Below are 12,613 nucleotides of genomic sequence, written 5' to 3' on the forward strand. Positions count from 1 at the left end.
GCAAATTTTTCTCTTCAGATAATTTTCCAATTCCCTTTTGAGAGCCATGATTGAATCTGCCTCCACCAGACTCTCAGACAGTGCATTCCAAATCCGAACTGTTCACTGTGTAAATAAGTTTTTCTTCATGTTGCTGTTCTTTTGCCTATCTCCTTAAATTGGTGTCCTATGGTTCTCAACCCTTCTGCTAATGGGAAGAGTTCCTTCCTATCTACTCTGTCCAGGCCCTCATGATTTTGAACACCTCTATCAAATCTCCACTCAACCTTCTCACCAACTTATGGATCGTAACTGAAGTCTCTCATTCTCGTGAATCTTTACTGCACCCTCTCCAATGTCTTCACATCCTTCCTAAAATGTGGTGACCAGAATTGGCCAAACCAGTGTTTTATAAAGGTTCACCAAAACGTCCTTGCTTTTGTACTCTATGCCTCTATTTATAATAAAAACAAGAAATGCTGGAACCACTCAGCAGGTCTGGCAGCATCTGTGGAAAGAGAAGCAGAGTTAACGTTTCAGGTCAGTGACCCTTCTTCGGACCCTACCCTTTTGAAATTTGTGCTGACTATTCTTTATTATATTTTCAGGGGGAAAAATTGGATAGCCCCTCAAAAAGAGGGCAGGGATCATGATGTGCAATTAACCCTATTCGTTGCAATGCAGGCAGCACACAAACCACAGGCTATCTGCTCATTTACATGATAGCTGCATGTAGCACAGTGCTATATGCACTGTTGAGTGGCTGTATGACTCAGCAGGGGCTTCAAGTTCATGCAAGGTTAACACCACCTAAAGCTAGCCTGCACCCTTAACTGGAGCAGGTACTGGGGAAGACACTCTGACCAGGAAGAACACTGACTCATGGTGCAACAAGGCAAAAGGCATGCTCCAACATTTTCAGACGCAACACTGGAAACCTTGGTGCAGGAAGTGGACAGGAAGAGAGATATGTTCCATACACAGCAGGCCAGGAGGCCCTCCACATAAACTCTCAGAAGGCAATGGTGATAGCCGTTAGAGTCAATGTAAGCAGTGTAGCCCCAACGACCTGGATGCAGTGTTGCAAGAAATTTAACGGCCTCACACGAGTAGTCAAAGTAAGTGAATTCATCTTTAAATGCCATATCCTCACACCTGAACCACTAGCTACCTATATAAGAATGGGAGGCCCAATCAGAAGGCCCACAGCGATGTTGGGCCAGTAGCCCCATCAGGAGAGGTGGATTCTGCTGAGCCAGACAGGCAAGCACGTGGAGGCACCCTCAGTTGCCTGCAGGAGAAGTCAACAAATAAAGAGCCTGAAACCTGTGGGGCCTAAAAGACGTAGCTTTCTACCCTTGACAGCATATTGTCCTATCAAAATCTACCTTAAGCTACTATCGTCCAAAGGGGTGCCTAATTCTTTGTTCAAACCACTGTGTTAGAGCCTGCCTTGACGTTATTTGTACATCTTTCTTAAACTTCTTTCCTGGTCACACATTCCAGGACCATGAAGATAATAAGTATAATCTCTCAGATCTGGTATTAGTCTTGTAAATCTTTTTTTGAATCTTTTCCAGTGCCTCTATACTTTTATTTATTATATGGCGCCCAGAACTGTCCACAACACTCCAAGGGCTGTGGGCCACGTGCCACCATGCTGCCGCGATCTAGCGTGCGGTGTCTCATTGTAATACGTACATCAGGCTGTCTCCCCCAATCATGTGGTGAGGGAGGGCTCTGTGATGCCGATAAGGGTGTCAGCAGCCTCTGCACAGATGCTGGCACCATTTTAAAGGGCTGCCAGACCAGCCACAAAAATTGCATATTTAAACCCGTACCCCCTCCCCCCACCGTCCAAGTATACCGCAAATAAAATATTGCCTCTTCCTCCCCCTAAAACACTTAAATTGTCCACTTGACCTCTCCTCCACAACTGCACAAAGTGCAGAGGTCACCCCTTCCTCCCCCACACTAGAAATGCAGATTTGACCCCGGTTTCCCCTCCCAACACTACATTAAAAATCCTACGTTTCCCCCTTTGTGGCGCCAGCTTTCCCCGGATGGGAAAGTGAAAGCATGTGAGTGCCAGCCACCACATGGAAGATCCTGGACAGCCAGTAAGATCACGGTCAATATTATTTAAATGTATTCATCTCCTTTATTTAAATATTCAAAGTTGGGTCCCATCGCCAAGCGGTGAGGGGGCCGCCATGGAGACTTGCCGCCGCTGGGAAGATTGGGCCCGGCACTTCCGGTGTAGAGCTCCGTGGCAGGCCATTGCTGGTATGATCTTCCAGCAACCCCCACCCCCGCCTTGGAGCCCGATGTCGGGAGCTCAACAAAATTCAGCCCCAAGTGTGGTCTAACCAAGGACTATACAAGTTTCACATAACTTCCCTGCTGTTCATTTCTATTCCTCTAGAAATGAGCCCAGATCTTTCTTTGCTTTTTTATTAATTGCCTTATTCATCTGCATTGTTACTTTTACTGTTTTGTGAATCTATACTCCCAGATCCCTCTGCTCCTCCAGCCTATTTAGACACTTAGGGCTGAATTTTCCCGGACCTATGGAGACAGAGTTGGAGGCAGGTGCTGGGGGGGTGCGGGAAAGAGGGCGTGGAATGGCGGAAAAATAGAGGAGAACTTTTATATTCTACTACATATTATATCTTTCAGGAAAAATTGAGCTGGGGCTTTTTTTCTCTGGAAAAGAGAAGACTGAAGGGTGACCTAATAGAGGTCTTTAAGATTATGAAAGGGTTTTACAGGGTAGACATAGAGAAGACCAGAACTACAGGCCATAAAGATAAAATAATCACAAATAATCACAAATAATTCCAATAGGGAATTCAGGAGACACCTCTTTACCCAGAAAGTGGTTAGAATATAGAATTCACTACCACAAGGAGTAGTTGAAGCAAATAGCATATAATGGGAAGTTAGATAAGCACATGAGGTAGAAAGGAATAGAAGGATATGTTAACGGGTTTAAATGAAGGGTGGGAGATGCATAAACACACCTATTGGGCCAAATAGTCTGCTACTGTAATATAAATACTGGCGAGTCGAAGAGACTTAGTAGTTGGCAGGAAAAAAGACAGAGGCGCAAGGGGAGAGCCAACTGTGCAACAGCCCCGACAAACAAATTTCTCTGCAGCACCTGTGGAAGAGCCTGTCACTCTAGAATTGGCCTTTATAGCCACTCCAGGCGCTGCTTCACAAACCACTGACCACCTCCAGGCGCGTATCCATTGTCTCTTGAGATAAGGAGGCCAAAGAAGTATTATAAATACCAATTAATAAATAAATTGTTGTTCGGGTTTCCAATAGGCAATGTTCAGCCAACACACTCAGAAGTCAAAGTGTTCGGTTAAAGAAAATGGGCAACTGTTGACCAGAGAAGTGAGGGCATTGGTCACAGTGAGGAAGGAAAAGCAGAATCATGCTTGTGCTCAGAAGGACGTTTGGTGGGGTTCCAACATTAGGTTATAGCCAGTCCTCTCAGTACAGGAATATGCTGCAGGAAAACCCAAAGAGATGGGAGATGACAGATCGACAAAACAGGGACTAGAAAGGGAAACAGATTGGAAGTAATAGACTGAGGGTGTAAAATGCAACAATGGACTGTGATCTTGATTTTGTATTTAACGCAATAATGTTATAACTTTGCCTTGCAATGTGTATTGTCAATGTACAATGACAGCGCAACTGCTGTTCAATGCTCACTTATTCCCATTCTGGATCAATTAACAAAGAACCCTCCTGCCGAAATCATATACAATAATTACAAATCATTAACAGCATTAAAGCTGGGCCTGGGACACGAACGTCTATCAGAAAGAAAGGGCTCATTAGGCTTGGTGACATTTCCATAACTTTCTAGCTATTACTTTTCTGATTCAGATACTATTGGCTAAATTTTAGTTCCAGGGTCCAGATCCCGATGCCAGGCTGACATTTGGATCGGGAACCCAGGAATGACCGTGGCAAGACCCTGGAGGAGATTTTCGAGGAGGTGGCCAAATAAGAGGCTGCTCCTGTGATCCCCATCGAATTAAGCATGGCAGGTGGGCTCCATAGCCAAGAGGACCAATGACAATACCTGAGGCTCTGGGCAACCAGAGGCCACCCGAGAAAGGTGAGTGCTGCTACTGGAGGTGGGGCACCAAGAAGGTGCCTCAAGATGGCAGCCCCTTCTGAAGACTGGTAAATGATACAAAATATACTGTGGCCACAGTTGCCAGACCATCATTTCAGAGGGGGATCCCCTCCACAGGAACCTGCAGCCATGACTATGGCCCTTGCAGCCCAGCAGATCCATTCTGGGCTGCTTTGCAGGATGAGCCTTTGGCCCCCATCCGTCTGCCACTGGGACAACACCACCATGTCATCTACTGGCTTCAGCCAGATTAGGGGGCCTGTCTGGCCTCTGGAAAATCCAGATGAGATGTGAAGATGACCCTTAATGGGCACTTTAATTGCTCTAATTGGCTATCTGCTACTGGCATCCCCCAGAAGCCGTTTCCCTGAAAGTAGGCTGGAGGTGGCAACATGCTAGCAAACTGGTACACTGGCCAGTAGCGCGAAATTGCTGTCACGCCCATCTCCAATTCGAAAATTTAGCCCTATGCGGCATCATTGCACCGGCACTTAAAACCTTTGTAGCATTCTTCTCCGTACTATTTGAAGAGGTGCTGACCCATTTATTTCAAAAGGCTTAACCCCTGGTTAAATAGCGGAGACCATCATTTCTGGGCTGATGTTTTGTGAAAGCAGCCTGGAAAGTCAAGAAGATATAACTTCTGATAGGCATTTAAACATGAACTTGGCCAAACACATTCCTGTTGCAGTCTAGTGTGACCTACAAATATGGGGTTGACTAATTCTGTTTCCTGAAGGCTGACTCATGCTGGGGTATATTTTAACAGGACTCAACACCTGAGACTAAACAGTAAATATTAGCAGAATATCTGACTGAGGAGGAAAAGCATCATAGTTAATCCAAACCTGTACCTCACCCAGGAATCACTGCGCATCAGCTAACCCGTCACAGGCAAAGGATTAAATTGGGATTGTCCTGTGCTGTTGGGTGGTGCTTTTACCATCTGATCTACTGGAAGGATGAAGGGAAGATTTTTTCCAGACTGAAATGAGTTGTAGTGGCACTTGAGAGTAAATTCCTCAATCCTGTGACTCCAGTCAGGAGCTGGGGAGCTGGTCTTGAAGAAGGATGCCGAATTAGTGCTTAGGTTTTCTGACTCAATCTCTAACTCATGTACAGCTGCTTGCTGATGGCATGGCACTGGTGAATGAACCCTTTAATAAGAATATAATAACATAAGGAATAGATCCATGGAATCATAGAATGGTTACAGCACAGGAGGCCGCCATTCGGCCCATCATGTCTGTGCTGGCTCTCTGAAGGAGCAATTCACTTGGTGCCACTCCCCCGCCTTCTCCCCGTAGCCCTGCACATTCTACCTTTTCTGATAACAATCCAATTCCCTCTTGAATGCCTCGATTGAACCTACCTCCAGCACACTGTCAGGCAGTGCATTCCAGATCCTAACCCCTCGCTGTATGAAAACATTTTTCCTCATGTCATCATTGCTTATTTTGCCAAACGCCTTAAATCTGTGCCCTCTGGTTCTTGATCCTTCCACCAATGGGAACAGTTTCTCCCTATCTACTCTGTCCAGACCCCTCATGATTTTGAATACCTCGAACAAATCTCTTCTCCAAGGAAAACAGTCCCAACTTTATTTAGAGATACAGCACTGAAACAGGCCCTTCGAGTCTGTGCTGACCATCAACCACCCATTTATACTAATCCTACATTAATCCCATTACCCTCTCACATCCCCACACCTACACTAGGGGCAATTTATAATGGCCAATTTACCTATCAACCTGCAAGTCTTTGGCTGCGGGAGGAAACCGGAGCACCCGGCGAAAACCCACGTGGTCACAGGGAGAACTTGCAAACTCCACACAGGCAGTACCCAGAATTGAACCCGGGTCGCTGGAGCTGTGAGGCTGCAATGCTAACCACTGCACCGCCCAATCTTCTCTAATCTATCTACGTAAATGAAGCTCCCCATCCCTGGAACCATTCTCGTGAATCTTATCTGCACCCTCTCTAGTGCCTTCACATTCCTCCTAAAATATAGTGCCCAGAACTGGACGCAATACTCCAGTTGAGGCCGAACCAGTATTTTAGATAAGATTTTTACATAAATAGGAGCAGGCCATACAGCACCTCGAGTTTCCTCTGTCATTTAATAAGATTATGGCTGATCTGATCTTATCAACTCCACCGTCCTGCTTCTTCCCCATCCTCTAGACTCCTCTGTAGTTCAAAAACCTGTCTATCTCAGCCTTGAATATATTCAATGTCTCAGCCTCCACAGCTCTCTGGGGTAGAGTTATTCAGAAATTCACAATAATATCAAGGTATTCCCAAGATGCAAAAAAGATAGCTCATGTACATGGGAAACGATATGAAGAATCTGGAGATATATCAGAATTTTTAAAAGGCATTCATGGTTCAACTAGAATTTATAGAGGATATATCAATAGTCCTATTGTATCCAGTGTTACTGCAGCCTGTATCACACTGTTCAGCAGTTCCTTTTGAAGTAACATTGATCAGATTCAATTGCTAAATTAAAGGGAATCATAAGGTTTTCTGAATATCATCCATATATTTGTTTTTGGTGTAGACAAGGTTGAGGACATTGAATAGATGTTATTAAAATTAGCACGAGTGGGAAAAGATTATTTCCTTTGTTGTAGTCTATAACAAGCAGTCATCAATTCAAAATTCTCAATAGAAGAGTTAGAGAGAAATAAGAGAAAATTCTTGAGAGTTGTTGGAATCTGGAATGTATCTATTATATTGAAGTACCTGAGACCATCTTTTAAAGATATAACGGATATACATTAGAGGCCGAGGAAGATACGGAGCCATGAGGAGAGAGCAGTTCAATAAGATTCGTATAGAATGCTCCAACAAATAGCTGGGTTGAATAGCTTTTTTCTGAGATGTAACCTTCCAAGGTTTTTGGTTCTCAGCCTCATATTTCTTTTCCATTCCTCAGTTTTAAAGCAACGATATTTGGAGAACTGGGCGATGCATTACCTTTTTGTTTCAGATCTGACTTATAGGAAGAAAGCATCTCTCTCTGCTGACTTTAAGATCCTATGTAACAAGTTTCAGGATTCTTTTAGCTAACAAGCATGGAGCGATAGTACAGAACTATCCCTAATTCAACACTAAATGGGTAATCTCAGTCAGTCAGAGAGGATACAGGATGACTGGTACATGAAATGGAAAACTGTCACTAGTGCTTTAGGAGGTATTTATCTAAGATTTATTCTTCTTTTACCTCCAGCAACTGGTGAGTTTTCTTTTGTCTCTAAGCTAGGAAACTAATTTGCTATTACTTTACTTTTCTCGATTAGTAACTTAAACTAGATAAGCCAATTAATTAATTAAACTGAAATAATTGATTCAATTAAACATTAATTAACTTATTAAATAATCAAATAAAATAATAAATAATGGTAGAAAGACATGGCAGGGCAGGTGGTGTGCTGTAATTGCAGCATACGTGAGTTCGTGGAGAGCATTCTGATAATGGACAACCGTTTCTGCCAAACAGGTCTTTGGCTCAAGGAATTTCACCTCAGAGTGGTTCAGCTGGAGTCCGAGCTGCAGACATTACAGAGCATCAGGGAGGGGGAGAGTTACCTGCACACCTTGTTCCAGGAGGCAGTCACACCACTTAAATTAAGTAGAACTTTAGAATTGGTCAGTGGTCAGGGGCACGAGGTTGTGACTGTGAGTCAGGCAGGTATGGGGATCCAAGATGTCAAGATGGAGGAGCCTCAGCCCTTGACTTTGTCCAATAGTTATGGTGTACTTGCTAATTGTGTAGATGAGAACAAAGACTGCAGGGTGCCATTCAAGTGGGGTCATAAAAAGAATGCGGTAGTGACGGGGAAAGTATAGTCAGGGGAATAGATACTGTTCTCTGCGCTCGCAACCAGGGGTTCCGAAGGTTATACTGTCAGCCCAGTGCCAGGGTTAAAGACATCTCTTTGTGGTTGGAGAAGAACTTAAAGTGGGAGGGGGAGGATCCAGTTGTCATGGTCCAAGTAGGAACCAACGACATATGTCGAACTAGGAATGAGGTTCTGCTGAGAGAATTTGAGGAATTAGGGTCCAGGTTGAAAAACAGAGCCTTAGAGCTAATAATCTATGGATTGCTCCCTTAGTCACACATCAACTGGCATTGGGATAAACTGATTAGGAGGTTAAATGTGTGACTGAAACAGTAGTGTCGGAGGCAGGGGTTTCACTTTATGGGCCACTGGCACCAGTACTGGGGAAAGAGGGAGCTGCTCCGCTGAGACAGGCTCCACATAAAGTAGGCTGGGACCAGTGGCTTAGTGAATAGAATAACTAGGACGGCAGACAGGGCTTTAAGCTAATAAAAGGTGGGTGGGAGGATTCAGGAAAAGGTAAAAGCAGCAAGGGAAATGTCAAGGCTCTAGAGCAGAGCAGCGTTTTGGGTAAAAATAAGCAGTGTGTGTCAGGCAAGGACAGTGAGAGCAACAAAGGCAATAGAGCATTTGTGATTAAAGTAACATTAGGGAAAATTAGAAAAAGTCAAAGCTAAAGCCACTATATCTGGATGCACAAAGCATTCACAACAAAATAGATGAATTTATAGCACAGATAGAAATTAATAAATTTGATCTAATAACCATAATGGAGACATGGTTGCAAAGTGACCAAGGTTGGGAACTTAATATTCCAGGATACTTAACTTTTAGAAGCGAGAAGCCAAAATGGAAGAGGAGGAGAGGTAGCCCTGATGCGAAAGGATGGGATAAAGATAGTAGACTGAATGAATTTTAACTCAGAAAATCAAGAAGTAGAATCAGTTTGGGTGAAGCTAAGAAACAATAAGGGGAAGAAAATATTAATGGGAGTTGTTTATAGGCCCCCTAACAGTAGTTGTAGGCTAGGGCAGAGTAAAAATCAGGAAATTAGAGGAGCATGTAATAAGGGTAATACAGTAATTGTGGGGGATTTTAACCTTCATAAAGACTGGGCAAACCAAATTTGCTGTAAAAGTGTGGAGGATAAGTTCATGGAATGTATACAAAATAATTTCCTAGATCAGTATGCCAAGGAAACAATTAGGGAACAGGGTATTTTGGATCTAGTATTGCGCAATGAGAAAGGGTTAATTGGTAATCTTGTACCTAGGGAAGAGTGACCATAATATGACAGAATTTAAGTGAAAGTGATTTAGTTAAATCCAAAAATAGGGCCTTAAATCTAAATAAAACAAACTACATAGATCTGTGTTAGCTAAAGTAGCTTGGGAAACTACATTAAAAGATATGACAGTAGACAAACAATGACTAGTATTTAAAGAATTAATACATAATTTGCAGCAAATATACATTCCTTTAAGGCACAGAAAACCCACAAGAAAAAGTGGTCCAACTGTGGCTAACAAGAGGAATTAAAGATAGTGTTAGACCAAAAAGTGTAGTAAGCTTAAGGATTGGAGGATTTTAGAATTCAACAAGGAAGGACCAAGAAATTGATAAGGAAAGAAAAAACAGAATATGAGAGTAGACCAGGAAGATTCATAAAAACAGATGGTAAACATCTCTATAGGTATGTAAATAGGAAGAGATTAGTGAAAGCAAACATAGGCCCATTAGAGGCAGAGACAGGTGAAATTATAATATGGAATAAGGTAATGGCAGAGACGATAAACAAATACTTTGTATCTGTCTTTATTGGTGCAGACACAAAAAACATTCGTGAAATTGATTAGAATCCAGGACCAGCATGTTCCGGTGAGGAAGGAGGATAAGTTTGGCAAATTTCGGAAACCTTGGATAACACGGGATATTGTGAGCCTAGTCAAAAAGAAAAAGGAAGCATTCGTAAGGGCTGGAAGGCTAGGAACAGATGAATCCCTTTAGGAATATAAAGACAGTAGGAAGGAACTTAAGCAAGGAGTCAGGAGGGCTAAAAGGGGTCATGAAAAGTCATTGACAAACAGGATTAAGGAAAATCCCAAGGCTTTTTATACATATATAAAGAACAAGAGGGTAACGAGGGAAAGGGTTGGCCCACTCAAGGACAGAGGAGGGAATCTATGTGTGGAGCCAGAGGAAATGGGCGAGGTACTAAATGAGTACTTTGCATCAGTATTCACCAAAGGGAAGGACTTGGTGGATGATGAGCCTAGGGAAGGGAGTGTAGATAGTCTCAGTCATCTCATTATCGAAAAGGAGGTGGTGTTGGGTGTCTTGCAAAGCATTAAGTTAGATAGGTCCCCAGGGCCTGATGGGATCTACCCCAGAATACTGAGGGATGCAAGGGAAGAAATTGCTGGGGCCTTGACAGAAATCTTTGCATCCTCATTGGCTACAGGTGAGGTCCCAGAGGACTGGAGAATAGCCAATGTTGTTCCTTTGTTTAAGAAGGCGAGCAAGGATAATCCAGGAAATTATAGGATGGTGAGCCTTATGTCAGTGGTAGGGAAATTATTAGAGAGGATTCTTTGGGAGGGGATTTACTCCCATTTGGAAACAAACAAACTTATTAGCGAGAGGCAGCATGGTTTTGTGAAGAGTGGGGTTGTGTCTCACTAATTTGATTGAGTTTTTTGAGGAAGTGATGAAGATAGGGCAGTGGATGTTATCTATATGGACTTCAGTAAAGCCTTTGACAATGTACCTCATTGCAGCCTGGTACAAAAGGTGAAGTCACACAGGATCAGAGATGAGTTGGCAAGATGGATACAGAACTGGCTCGGTCATAGAAGACAGAGGGTAGCAGTGGAAGGGTGCTTTTCTGAATGGAGGGATGTGACAACTGGTATTCCGCAGGGATCAGTGCTGGGACCTTTGCTCTTTGTTGTATATATAAGTGATTTGGAGGAAAATGTAGCTGGTCTGATTAGTAAGTTTGCGGACGACACAAAGGTTGGTGGAGTTGCGGATAGTGATGAGGATTGTCAGAGGATACAGCAGGATATAGATCGGTTGGAGATGTGTGCGGAGAAATGGCAGATGGAGTTTAATCCGGACAAATGTGAGGTAATGCATTTTGGAAGGTCTAATGCAGGTGGGAAGTATACAGTAAATGGCAGAACCCTTAGGAGTATTGACAGGCAGAGAGATCTGGGCGTACAGGTCCACAGGTCACTGAAAGTGGCAACGCAGGTGGATAAGGTAGTCAAGAAGGCATACGGCATGCTTGCCTTCATCGATTGGGGCATAGAGTATAAAAGTTGGCAAGTCATGCTGCAGCTGTACAGAATTTGAGTTAGGCCACACTTAGAATATTGCATGCAATTCTGGTCGCCACACTACCAGAAGGACATGGAGGCTTTGGAGAGGGTACAGAAGAGGTTTACCAGGATGTTGTCTGGTCTGGAGGGCATTAGCTATGAGGAGAGTTTGGATAAACTCGGATTGTTTTCATTGGAACGACGGAGGTGGAGGGGCAACATGCTAGAGGTTTACAAACTTATGAGTGGAATGGACAAAGTGGATAGTCAGAAGCTTTTTCCCAGGGTGTAAGAGTCAGTTACTAGGGGACATAGGTTTAAGGTGAGAGGGGCAAAGTTTAGAGGGGATGTGCGAGCCAAGTTCTTTACACAGAGGGTGGTGAGTGCCTGGAACTTGCTGCTGGGGGAGGTGGTGGAAGCAGGTACGATAGTGACATTTAACAGGCATCTTGACAAATACATGAATAGGATGGGAATAGAGGGATACGGTCTCCGGAGGTGCAGAAGGTTTTAGTTTAGGCAGGCATCAAGATCGGCGCAGGCTTGGAGGCCGAATGGCCTGTTCCTGTGCTGTTCTTTGAAATATGGGGAAACTAAGGGTCCAGCAAGAATGAAGAATTTAAAAAAATTATTACAAGTAAAAAATATTACTGAAGAAATTAATGGGACTAATTGGTGACAAATCCTCTGGATCTGACAACCTATATCCTAGGGTTTTAAAAGACATAGCAGCAGAGACAGTAGATGCATTGATTTTGATCTTCCACAACTACTTATATTCAAGAACAGTTCCCAAGGATTGGAATGTAGCAAACATAACCCTGCTATTTAAGAAAGGAGGAAGAGAGAAAATGGGAAAATATAGGCCAATTAACTAATTATCAGTAATAGGCAAAATGCTAGAATCTATTCTTAGGGACGTGATGACAGGGCTCTTAGAAAATCATATGATGAAGCGGCACAGTGGTGCAGTGGTTAGCACCGCAGCCTCACAGCTCCAGCGACCCAGGTTCAATTCTCGGTACTGCCTGTGTGGAGTTTGCAAGTTCTCCCTGTGTCTGCGTGGGTTTCCTCCGGGTGCTCCGGTTTCCTCCCACATGCCAAAGACTTCCAGGTTGATAGCTTAATTGGCCATTATAAATTGCCCCTAGTATAGGTAGGTGGTAGGGAAATATAGGGACAGATGGGGATGTGGTAGGAATATGAAATTAGTGTAGGATTAGTGTAAATGGGTGGTTGATGTTCGGCACAGACTCGGTGGGCCGAACGGCCTGTTTCAGTGCTGTATCTCTAAACTAAAT

The sequence above is a fragment of the Heterodontus francisci genome, chromosome 30 (genome assembly GCF_036365525.1).
Source record: "Heterodontus francisci isolate sHetFra1 chromosome 30, sHetFra1.hap1, whole genome shotgun sequence".
NCBI lineage: Eukaryota > Metazoa > Chordata > Chondrichthyes > Heterodontiformes > Heterodontidae > Heterodontus > Heterodontus francisci.